The 11,246-nt window shown below is 37.3% G+C and overlaps 1 long non-coding RNA gene across 2 annotated transcripts in view; it reads right to left on the minus strand.

Moving 5' to 3' along the window:
- The window catches only part of LOC148158666 (uncharacterized), a 113,172-nt gene extending 102,386 nt beyond the window's left edge, over positions 1-10,786 (minus strand). For both annotated transcript variants that reach the window (XR_015763045.1, XR_015763046.1), the window contains exon 1: positions 10,568-10,786. This is a non-coding gene — a long non-coding RNA (uncharacterized LOC148158666). The remainder of the gene's footprint in view (positions 1-10,567) is intronic.
- Between the last annotated feature and the right edge of the window lie 460 nt (positions 10,787-11,246).

Here is an 11,246-nt window from a genome sequence, read left to right on the forward strand (position 1 = left end):
ATTAAATATAATACTTGAAGAAATGAATTCATACAATTTTCCACCACTTCACACCTTGGTGATAAGTGAGGCAACTGAGATGTAGCACAAGCTACTCCTAAGTGAATCACTGCTAAGACTGTTGTTGCTTAATGGAGAACCATTCTTGTGATCACATGCTGAAGGTCAGAAAGAGCAAAACCTTCTTAAAGAGACAGAGGCCCAATTTTAAGGCATTAAATTGGAAAGACAATTTTTTTTAAGTCACGCTTCATATATACAGCATTTTCATAATAACTGAAGAAGGTAATATATTCTTGATTGTACTATAAAATCCCAACTGAAGGTAACAGAACTGATTGTGCTATAAAATCCCAATGTGTACCTTATTATGTCCATATGCCTACACTTTCTTGTAGTTGTACCCTCTCAGGTAGCACTTCATATGTATTTCCCATCACTAATCATCATTACACAATAGCATATGTCAGGGAATATATTATTCACAAATGCATAGACTTACAATCCATCTGCTGGCATTAAAACATAGTTTACTTTTCACAAATTCTTAACAGTGCTCAAACAAGTAAATGGGGCCCGAAGCTTTGACTATATCGCAACACTGCACTAAAACCTTAAGATGATTAGTGATATTCTTAAAACCGAGCCCACAGATAATGTGTTTAAAGAAGCAATACGGCTTTTCTGAGCTGTGAGTTCAAAGTCTTAGAAGCATGGGGTCAGAATGCCAATGGGCTAAACAAAGAGTAGCCAAAATGGGCTTTGGAGGATTTGAAACCCAGGCCCCTGGACCGCTTTGATCAAGCTACAGAGCTACAGCCATAGAAATACTAAGTATCAAGTGCCCAAGACTGTGCTGCTCCGAAAGAATTAATAGGTTGCCATGGGAAAATAAACAGTAAGTTTGATAACACATCAACATAAGCGTGACGACTTATGGGCCTTTTTTATTAATTAATTAATTATTATTATTATTATTATTATTGTTGTTGTTGTTGTTGTTGCTTTGTCAACCCTCCAAACACATTATACCCAGGAATGCTGGTGTTGATTTAAATTAAACTTTTTTATGGTTATATGTCCAGTCCACTCTAACCTAAACATAGATGCAGAAAATGTGGCTTGGTTGGATTGGTTCAACTTTTCCATCACATTTACAATAACAAGTGGTCATATTTACAGAGATTTTTTTTTAAGATTGTTTAGATAGAAGCAGACATTTCTCAGGGAGTTAAAGGAATGTGGGGGGTGATAAAGAATACACTGAACACAGAGAAAAACCCTGCCATTACCTAAGTGTTTGTGTTTCATATAAACTGTAGTTGTGTACACATGTGCATACATACATGGGTAAATATATGTTTAATTGTTAGGTTTTGTTAAACAAAAACAACTTGATTGGAAGACAACTGAAGTCACTCTATTGACCAAAGTAACAGGACCTTAACTAGAATCAATTAAATAAATCAATATATAAAATGTATGAGTTTAAGTGTCATACTGCTGCGCTTCACTTTGAAAACAACTGATTGGAGATGACTGATGATTACACAGAGAATTTATTCACCCTAAAGGACCTCTGAAGACATCTCTATTGTTGTTGTGGTTAGATCATGATTATACTCCATTTTCAATCCACTTTAAAAGTATTCAAAAGCTGTAAGGTGTGGACCAATGTGTCACGCCCACCGAAGCTCAGACAATTATCATCCTACCACACTTTACAGTAAATGGCTTTTCAAAATGCAGAACAGTTTTAACAAGCAATTCTATCATTTTGTATAAATAAATTAATCCTAGCTATCCTTTCTTTGTATAGGTTAAGAGTGATGTAAAACAAATGAGCAGTTTGCGGCTTGTTGCAGCGTCCCACAGCGCCATTACAGAACCAATCTTTGCAACTGCGGTTTTCATAAATTTCAGCACTTAGTGTTAATGTCTTTTCTAAGCTAAACTCGTGTTTACTTTGATGGCCCTCCAAACAGTGCAGCTACAGCTGTAGACGTTTCGATCTAAATGACACTAATTTGGGACACATACTGATGATGCCAATGGCCAAGTCAGTCATAGATACTGGAATGCAAGTCTGAAAATAGTCAACAACTAACTGTATACACTTACATTCTAGAAAATATTGAGTTTTGCATGATAAAAATGATCATCCTAAGCTATAATTCAAACAATAAAAATGGAGACATTACACTAGGAATGGGTGGGATACAGGATCAACCTATACTGATAAATGTTCTCCTTCTGTTCCTCTTTTCTTAAAGTTTTTCTAATGAGATGCCAGAGAAGGTGGTGGAGTGATCTGAAGCCCTGTTTCCTCTGACCTGGTTTTCAGTGAACGCGTAACGTTTTTGTTGCGATCCAGTCGCACATGTATATGACACCAGTGATTGGAGTCTCTGACACCAGCACTTTTTGAAACCTTGTGTCAGAGTGGAACTTTTTGTGAATTCCTAAAGTACTTGCAGGTGTGAAAGTGCACACAGCTGCAGGATGAGGTAGAGGATAAGGGTCAAAAACACATGTGCCTATCAATGACATGCTAAAATCAGACTATAGCCATGCATTAAAGAGGTAGTATTATGAATTTTCCAGGCACAATCAAGTAACCATGTTAATTCCGGTTATTACAAATGTCATGTCAAACATGACTTGAAAGCAATTTGACTTTGTAACTTAACGCCTTGAAATAAGGAATTTGTCTCTTTAAAAGCTCCTGCTCTTTTTGAAACTCCGCCTTCAGGAAGTCCTTACTCTATGAAGATAAATTAGTTGGTACAGAGGCTAATACGGGCGTATGCAACCCTATTGAAATGTTTTTTAAATGGTTTTTGTGATGTAAAAATGGATGTCATAATTTAAAAACTTGTCCATGTACAATGTGACATTTATCCTATGTAATTAAAGAAAAATCAATCAGCAAGAGAATATAGATAAAACCCAAAAAAGGGTGCAATAAGGTGGTTGCAGAAGTCAACAAACGCCTAAACTGATGCCTTGCTTAAGCATGTTTTGATTTCATTTAAACCAGTGTTTCTCAACCTTTTTTGGGCCAGCGCCCCTCTAGCCTTTATCCAGGTCCCTCACTGCCCCCCACCAAAGAATTTGCAGGCTACTTCGCACTGACCATTATTTTATCATTATTACCGTCACTATTGTAGATGTTTTGATTTTTATGATTGTTTCTGTATTTATCATCAAAAATTATTTCCCAGAAAACAAAAAAGTAATTGGAATAGAAATTTCCACAGGTGTTTACAAAAAATGCAATGAACATTCAAGTTAAATTCAGTAGACCTAACAGCAGCCAATCAGAGTGGAAAAATATTCTTATTTTGTGCCATTTTCTAGTTGTTAAATCTTGCACAAAATGATCAGATAAAAGATGTACAACATGCCAGTTTAAACTTTGAACTATTTGCAAAACGACTGAGCTCTGCAACATTAAAACATGGCTAGAACTGTAACTACATTAATCATAGCTCTTCCTCTCTTCAGTGTTTGTCAGTTTCTGGTGGTGCAGCTCTGTGCTGCCTTCAGGAGAATGGGACATCAGAGTATCATCCATAAAACTTCACCCACATGGCATTTATTGTGCAAACCAGAGCTTTCAGTGGAAAAACAAAAGTTCCAGATCCTTTTAATGCCATACAAATATGAGACAGAAACATGGATTATATCTTTATATAGACCTGTCTATTGATTTATAGATTAATAGCTTTACTGGACAGAAATTACAAAGAACAAATCTGGTTCTTAATCAAATCCTAATGAGTCAAATTGAAAGTGTCATGGAGTCATCAGCCTCATGACATTAACACTGACATGAAAAATAATATTGAAGAAATATATCATCTAATTAAAAACATAAGTGATAAGTTCTTTACTGTTATGGTCTGTAAGATATATTTATTCTCAGTATCAGATATGGTCTCAACAAACCCATGACATTTCAACAATATTATTTTACCTTTTATCTGGAAATAGTGTCTGTTTATTCTTGCAATACAGTTCTCTGTATTTATTATTGCTCAAAAGGTCTTGCCATACAAGTTTATTCCTCTGTATTTACATTAGTTTCTTAGTTTATTCTTGCATTTTGTTCTTCATTCATCTCTATTTAGTTTTCTCTGATTAATATTGTCCTCTCTTGGTTTATTGCTATGTCCACTTTAGTTTCTTTCCTGTTGCTAGATTTATTTTATCGTTTATTGACCATCATTAATCTTCACTCATCACCTGCTGCGCCGCCTAATCGTCATGTGTTTCACATCATGTGTTGATTTTTTTCACTGTCCAGCGTCGGATTCTCTGTTTTTATGCCATAATTTACATCTAGTTTGTCACTCCGTTTTATGTCCCGCTTCTGTTTCAGAGTTTTGCGCAATGTGCGCGTCTTTTTTTATTTTTAACCCCCAAAGGTGCGCAGCGGTCGGGAAACGTATCGATGGGGAAAAGGCAGTCTGACATAAACCTTTTAAAGCAACGGAAACAATTTCGGTATTCTGATTATTGAAATTTAAAAGTGCTGTGGTACCGTTGTTCCATCACACCCGTTTCATACCGGACCACTTACAGCACCGGTGTTAACGCTATAAAATGAACGCTCTCTATCGTGGTATCACCCATGGAGGGATTTCTTTATTTCTTTATTTAAATGGGTTCATTTTTCAGAGGGACACACAGTGAGGTGATTTTAGCTACCAGTAGCAGCAGAACGGAGCTGCGCCAAGAAGCTACAAACACTGAATAGAAGGAGAGCTGCCATCGATACAGTTGCAGCCAAGCATGTTTTAATGTTACACAATACAGTTTTACCAAGTTGCTCAAAGTCTAAACTGGCATTGTTGTGTATTTAAGGTGTAAAGTTTACATTCGACCAAACGCCCCCCAAAGGCATCCCAGCGCCCCCCTTTTGTAAAAATGTCCGCCAGCGCCCCCTCCTGTCCTCTGAACGCCCCCTGGGGGGGCGGTACCGCCCACGTTGAGAACCGCTAATTTAAACAATAAGTTTTTCTGGTAGGACTCTACTAGAATGCATTATATTGATTTGGCAAATGTTCTACGAGTTCATCAGACTGATGGTACATACAAAGCCCTCTATGGGTACACCTCCAGTCGTTTAGTCATACCGCTGGGTAAAGTTAGCTCTGGACTAGGTCATTGCAAAACTGGAAATTTTGCTCAAATTACTGCATTTTCTGCACTGTAAGGCGCATCTAAAAACCTTCAATTTCCTCAAAAGCCAACAGTGCACCTTATAATCCGGTGCACCATAATATTGAGCCACAACAGGTCTAGCAACTACGGTAAGCAGCCGCCAACTTAATTTTTGCCCGTAGAAGAAGAAGCGCGCGGTGCATGCTGGGATAGTTGTCAGAACGCTGGTTTGTAACCTATTAATAAAGTTTGACTGACCTATCTACCTACCAACCGTCTAGACTCAGGTCATTTAGCACCACGTTCTCCAAAGATGCTGTGCGCGAACGGAGAAGGGTGACCATCGTCTGGCCACGCCCCGGCCCAGTCGCAGAAGGCTCTCCTCGCCGACCGGAGTTTTGTTGACATTCACTGTAATGCAGCTCCATCTAGTGGATGCATAACGTAACTCCAGCCTCTACTGTAGCGTCTATTCTATGCTCCTTATAATACGGTGCGCCTTATATATGAAAAAAAGTTTTAAAATAGGCCATTCATTGAAGGTGCGCCTTATAATCTGGTGCACCTTATAGTGCGGAAAATACGGTAAGTCATTTTTGTTGCTGTTGAATGGGTTGGAAAAGCTATTGCACTAAAAATGAAACCCATATTCATTTGTAGCTTTTCAGCAAAAATCTAAACGTTTGGAGGCAAACTGCTTTTTTGAACTGCTAGCTATTCTATCCATCTTGACTTAAAACAGCAAAAACTGGTCATTCAAAGAAAATTAACCCCAGGGCATGATCCAGTCTTGACGTTTGTCTTTTGGATACCTTTCTGATCATTGCTTTGTTTTGCATCTTATATAATTTTAAAGAAATATGCAGTTGTTAAAAGTCCACATTGTTCTCCAATTTTTGATCACTTTTTCACTGTACAATAGAACATAAAGAGTGTTGATGCTTTTCTACATTGAGATCTTTCTGATCCTTTGCAACCACTGTGCAAAATGAAAAATTAAGGTGAATCTAACAAGGATAGCTGGATTTTATTCCAAGTTATTCATAATTAATTGCAGATTTGACATCATCTGCTTTTTAAGAATCTACTAGAATGCTTTATATATTGATTTGGAATATGTTCTACAAGTTCATCAAGCTAATGGCACATACAAAGCCCTCTACAGGTACACCTACCTGTAGAGGACATTTATTCTAAGAAAGAATAAATGCTGAAAAGGTGCGGAAGGCGTTTAAACAATGTTGAGCTTTAAGGTATTTTATTCACTTTTTTCAATTTCTATAAATCCAGGGAAAGTCGAGTACTTTAAATTGAAGCTATCACATCATAGGAATATCCTAATTGCTTCTGTCTACATTTTGCTGATGTTAAACAAAACACATGTGAGCCAAAAAAATAAACTTGGCACGTTTTTTTTTATTTTTTCGCTGACAAAGATGTGTCAAACTGTCAGCATTAAAGTGATCATTTGAGTGCAGTACATATTTTTTTTGTAATACACATAATGAAAGGAACCCCATTCAATTACTTTGTCTATTACCACTTGCAGATGCATGCCGATGACACAAAGGGTCGGGACGCACAAAATATAATGGGCATCTTGTTTTAATTGTTGAGATTTTTCTCTCCCTTTTTTCTGAAGGTGACAGGGCCATTACTCCAAAGTCACCACTTATCTGCAGTATCACCGAGGATTAATGGTTTCACTTCGGCTGGTAAGAAATGTTCAAGTTGTCCTGATTATCAGTGCAAGAAAAAGAATAATGGTTATTTGTCATTGTGTTAAGCAGTGGGAGACTAATCTAACAAAACACTCAGTTAGGAACACCATTAACCCTTGCTGGCGAAACTGAGCAGGATGTACGGTGAGCTGAACGCAGCACTGATGCCTAAATCTCAGAAGCTTAGCCCCAAGAAGCTGCTTGTTTCTGAAGTAAATACACCTAAATGAAGAAAGTATGGACCAATAAGTATGGAGGACATGCTAACCAAAGGTGCGGTGTTGTGGTTTTCCACATCATCGTAACTATAAATCTAAGTCATAAACTGAAGATAGATAGTATTAAATGTACAATCAAAATAAAACCAAACATAAAAATCACTGAATTTTTCAATACATTTTGTATCACATTAGGTAGGAAATTGATCTAAAGTGGATAAAAATGACATAAAATGTGAAGATGTTAAACATCATGATGGAAAATTAGGCTTAGAATTGTGATTTAGATTGGGATTTATGGTTTGTTTGTAAAGCGAACAATTACCACCACCAGTAGCTGACACACTACCCATTTAGCACATTTGTCTTGTGGAGGATTTTTTTTTTTTTTTTCCAGTAGCCTAGTCCCTGAAGCTTTTGTGCTGGTGGCACACGCTTGTTCCTGCTCCAGTAATCGCCTACATTATTTTCCTTGTCTGTCACCTTTATAGTATCTATTAGCCACTCTACTATCTGTTCGCAGGACATTTTCTCTTCCTTTTTCCCCATGAATGTTTTATATATTGGAGGGAGAATGATTGTTCTTTGCAATGAGGCCAGTGCGTGGCCTCAGTAAGACAAATTGCTCCAGAACGCCTAAATGGCAGTCAATGATAACTCATTGTAAGGAGAGTAAGTGACTTCCAATGGAGTGGATAGGGGGACAGAGAATAATGGCAGAGCACAGGTGAAAAATAGATGTTTGGCTCAGTGTAATTACTCCATTAGGGGGCTCTCTGTTAATCTACCCAAGCAACAGCGAGTGTTTTTACAGCAGCGAGAAGGTGAGGGGCAAAAAAATGACTGCTACTGGACAGAGAGGAGCGCCTCTACCTCCACAGTCACAACACAGACTATGAAGTGTTTACTAACAGACAAATGCACTTCTGGTTCGTGCTACTCCAGCTACAAATAACTACAAGCATGGACGATGAAGTTTATCATTGAGCTGACATTAATTAACAGCCGGATGGTCTTGTGCACTCACTGTGCTTTAACCTTCTGTGTCAATTGTGTGCAGGAGGGCAGGCCTGATTGAAGCCTGCTAAATATGAAAATCTGGGTTAGAATAAAAAACAGGGACAAAAACAAACAACCCGCTGCAAATCAGCAACCCCCGTTCTGCTGCTTTCCAGACAAACATGATGAACAATTTTTATTTCACCATTTGGTGTCTGCTGCTTCCGCCTGTGGCTATGCAGACAAAAGAAGCCTTAAAAAATGGTCCAATATGGTCTTAAGAGTTTACTCCGACCACACAATCTGTTTTCTTAAGTGAACTTTTAAAACACTGCTATGAGCAGTGCCCACAGCACTATCGGCAAGGCTCACGCTGACCTCCTGTTCACCTTTTTACTATTTCCCATCTGTTTAGGTTCCACCCAAGAATTCAACCCAGTTGGCTGTAGGCCCACTTTGCATTGGGCTTCCTCGATGAAACCAAGAACAAAACCCTCTAGTGGAAAAAAGACTCTCTTTTTGGCCTATTTTAAACAGTTTCCCCCACACATCTGTGCATTCTCTTCTGTGTGAATATTAGATCTAAATTCGAAATTTTAAATTTCAATACCTGACCAATTTGGTCTTTATTTAAAGACCATTGATTTGTGATAGTGGGTTGCAATTTTATGCTATCAATTCCATATTGATAGCATAAAGCTTTTATATTTGTAATCGCCATAGCTTATCGTCAAGTTTTTTTTTTTTTTACCAATAAATGTGTGTTGGATTTAACTTAAGAGATCAGAAGGGGCTTTTTAAAATCCGCCAGTAAGTTGTTAGTTGTTTTTAACAATCTGTATTATGAAATTCAATTGATTTGGTAGATGAACACATGCTCAGTCAACATGTATTTCTATTCTTCATGTTATAACAGGAAGTAAGCAGAATGTCATTTAGATTGAAGCAGCATGTCCTATATAGATATTTTTAAAGGAAAAAAAGATATATTCAAAAAGACACCTTCAAGACATATTCAAAAAGATTAGCTTTCGGTTGAATTAAGGGCCAATATGTATATAAAATGAAAAAGAGAAACATTTTGTTATTTTTGATCAAATAGGTTTTTCAACAGGTTTTGATGTAGGTGGAGAGACATTGCTCCAGCATTTCAGTTTTTAAGTGCACTACGGCAGTTTTAATTTTCAACATTTTTCTGGGGTACAAGTCACCTGATTTATCCGACTGTATGACATGAAGATCTAAAGGAGTAAGGAAAGACGAAAGATTTTTGCACTGTACTGCTAGAGAAGATGAGAGAGCACTGTAAATACGACCGCACAATATTGTGAAAAACACGCATTACAGGACATTTGTTAAGGTTGCAATGATGATAGGACTTGCAATGAAAGAATACAAAGCAATGTGAATCTCTTTGTGCTTTGGGGTCATTCCAAACATCTAAATAGCGCTAAGCCGTCCAGTATTGGGAAAAAAAAAACTAAACAAAAAAAAAAAACAAAACATTGCTTTCATCCATGAAACATGCTTTCATTAAAATAAATCTTGCATCCGGCCACATGTTGTTTTGGCAAGAAATAGCTTAGTTGTAGTTTCTTAATGACTTTACCAGAAAAAAACTCAATACCCTCCTAAAACAGTTTCTGCTGAATTAAACAAGTATAATCAAATTTATCACTGTGATAGAGGAGTCTGAATGCATGGTACTCATAAAATAGGTTAGTATTTATTGCAGTCTATGCAGTTCTTTGCAGTACAGATTTGATAAAAGTAGCTATATATTTTGCAGCCATAATTATCAAGTCAAATATAGCTGTATACATACAGAATCTAAGAATTTATAACATTTAACAAATTTTCATATGTCCAAACTTGTAAGGTTAATTGGGAATATCATCCATCCATCTCCTATAGCTGTTATATTTGCAAGATGGTTTTATCAACATTTTGTACTGAAAAAGTTTTGAAACCTGTTATCTATTACAAAATCAGAGTGAGAACAAAGTCAACTCGTTTTTTTCCCTCGTGTTCACGTGTCCTCCTATGTTTTCTTAATTATACACATTGTGTCCCAGTAATGCATTATATCCAGCATGATCTCATTTAGGTCAACTCAATTCATTCTGGGATATCTCTGCTAATATCAGTCCTTGTAGGAGGAAACTGATTTGCACCTGCTGAAGAAAATAAAAACCACACATGAAGTCTCTAAAAATATAACATTGGTAAGAGTAACAATACCAGGAGTTCAGGTTGACAAACGCTCCCTGCTTCAAAAGTAACAGGTTGAGGTAAAGGGGACTTTCATAGGAAAGACGGTAAGTAAGAGGCCGCCATTATAGCTCGGTGATGAAAACGAGCACGGTGACCCGATTAAGGAGGAAATTTCTGGGTCACGGTCTTGTTTTTCAGTGCTTAATTCGTCCATCGATAGTGACACGGTGCGTGGCTCACACCTACCTGTAATATTATCTTTCTGAAAGTCTTGGTTCAGACAGGGGCCTTGTCATTGTAACCCAACACGGAGTGAGGGAGAGCCGGAGTCACCCGGAGAGGGAGAAGACTGAACCTGCAGGCAGCGGGGAGAGGCTGCCTGGCTGGCTTACTCTCCGGAGGAAGTGATGGGCTACAGCGCCACTCAGTGGACACTTTGGTATGTTCTTTTTGTCAAACGATGGAACCCCCTCTAGGCTTCAATTACATTTTCAAACACTTTTACAAGTTTTCATGGATGGATGGATGGATGGATGGATGGATGGATAGATAGATGGATAGATGGATAGATGGATAGATAGATGGATAGATGGATAGATAGATGGATAGATGGATAGATAGATAGATAGATAGATAGATAGATAGATAGATAGATAGATAGATAGATAGATAGATAGATACTTATGTAACTGTGCACACCCGTAGAACTTTCTCTGTGTAAACTGAAAAGTCTTTTTTCCTTTGATACTTCCAAATACATTCTAATGCAAACAATTGTCTTCAGAAGCCACCTAATTAGCCTCCTGTGTATACAGTTTTATATATATATATATATATATATATATATATATATATATATATATATATATATATATATATATAATATAATTATTATTATTTCAGTCAATTCAAGCTCGTCCATGCA

The sequence above is a fragment of the Poecilia mexicana genome, unplaced genomic scaffold (assembly GCF_051168715.1).
Source record: "Poecilia mexicana isolate PSO_F unplaced genomic scaffold, ASM5116871v1 scaffold_6, whole genome shotgun sequence".
Classification (NCBI taxonomy): Eukaryota; Metazoa; Chordata; class Actinopteri; order Cyprinodontiformes; family Poeciliidae; genus Poecilia; species Poecilia mexicana.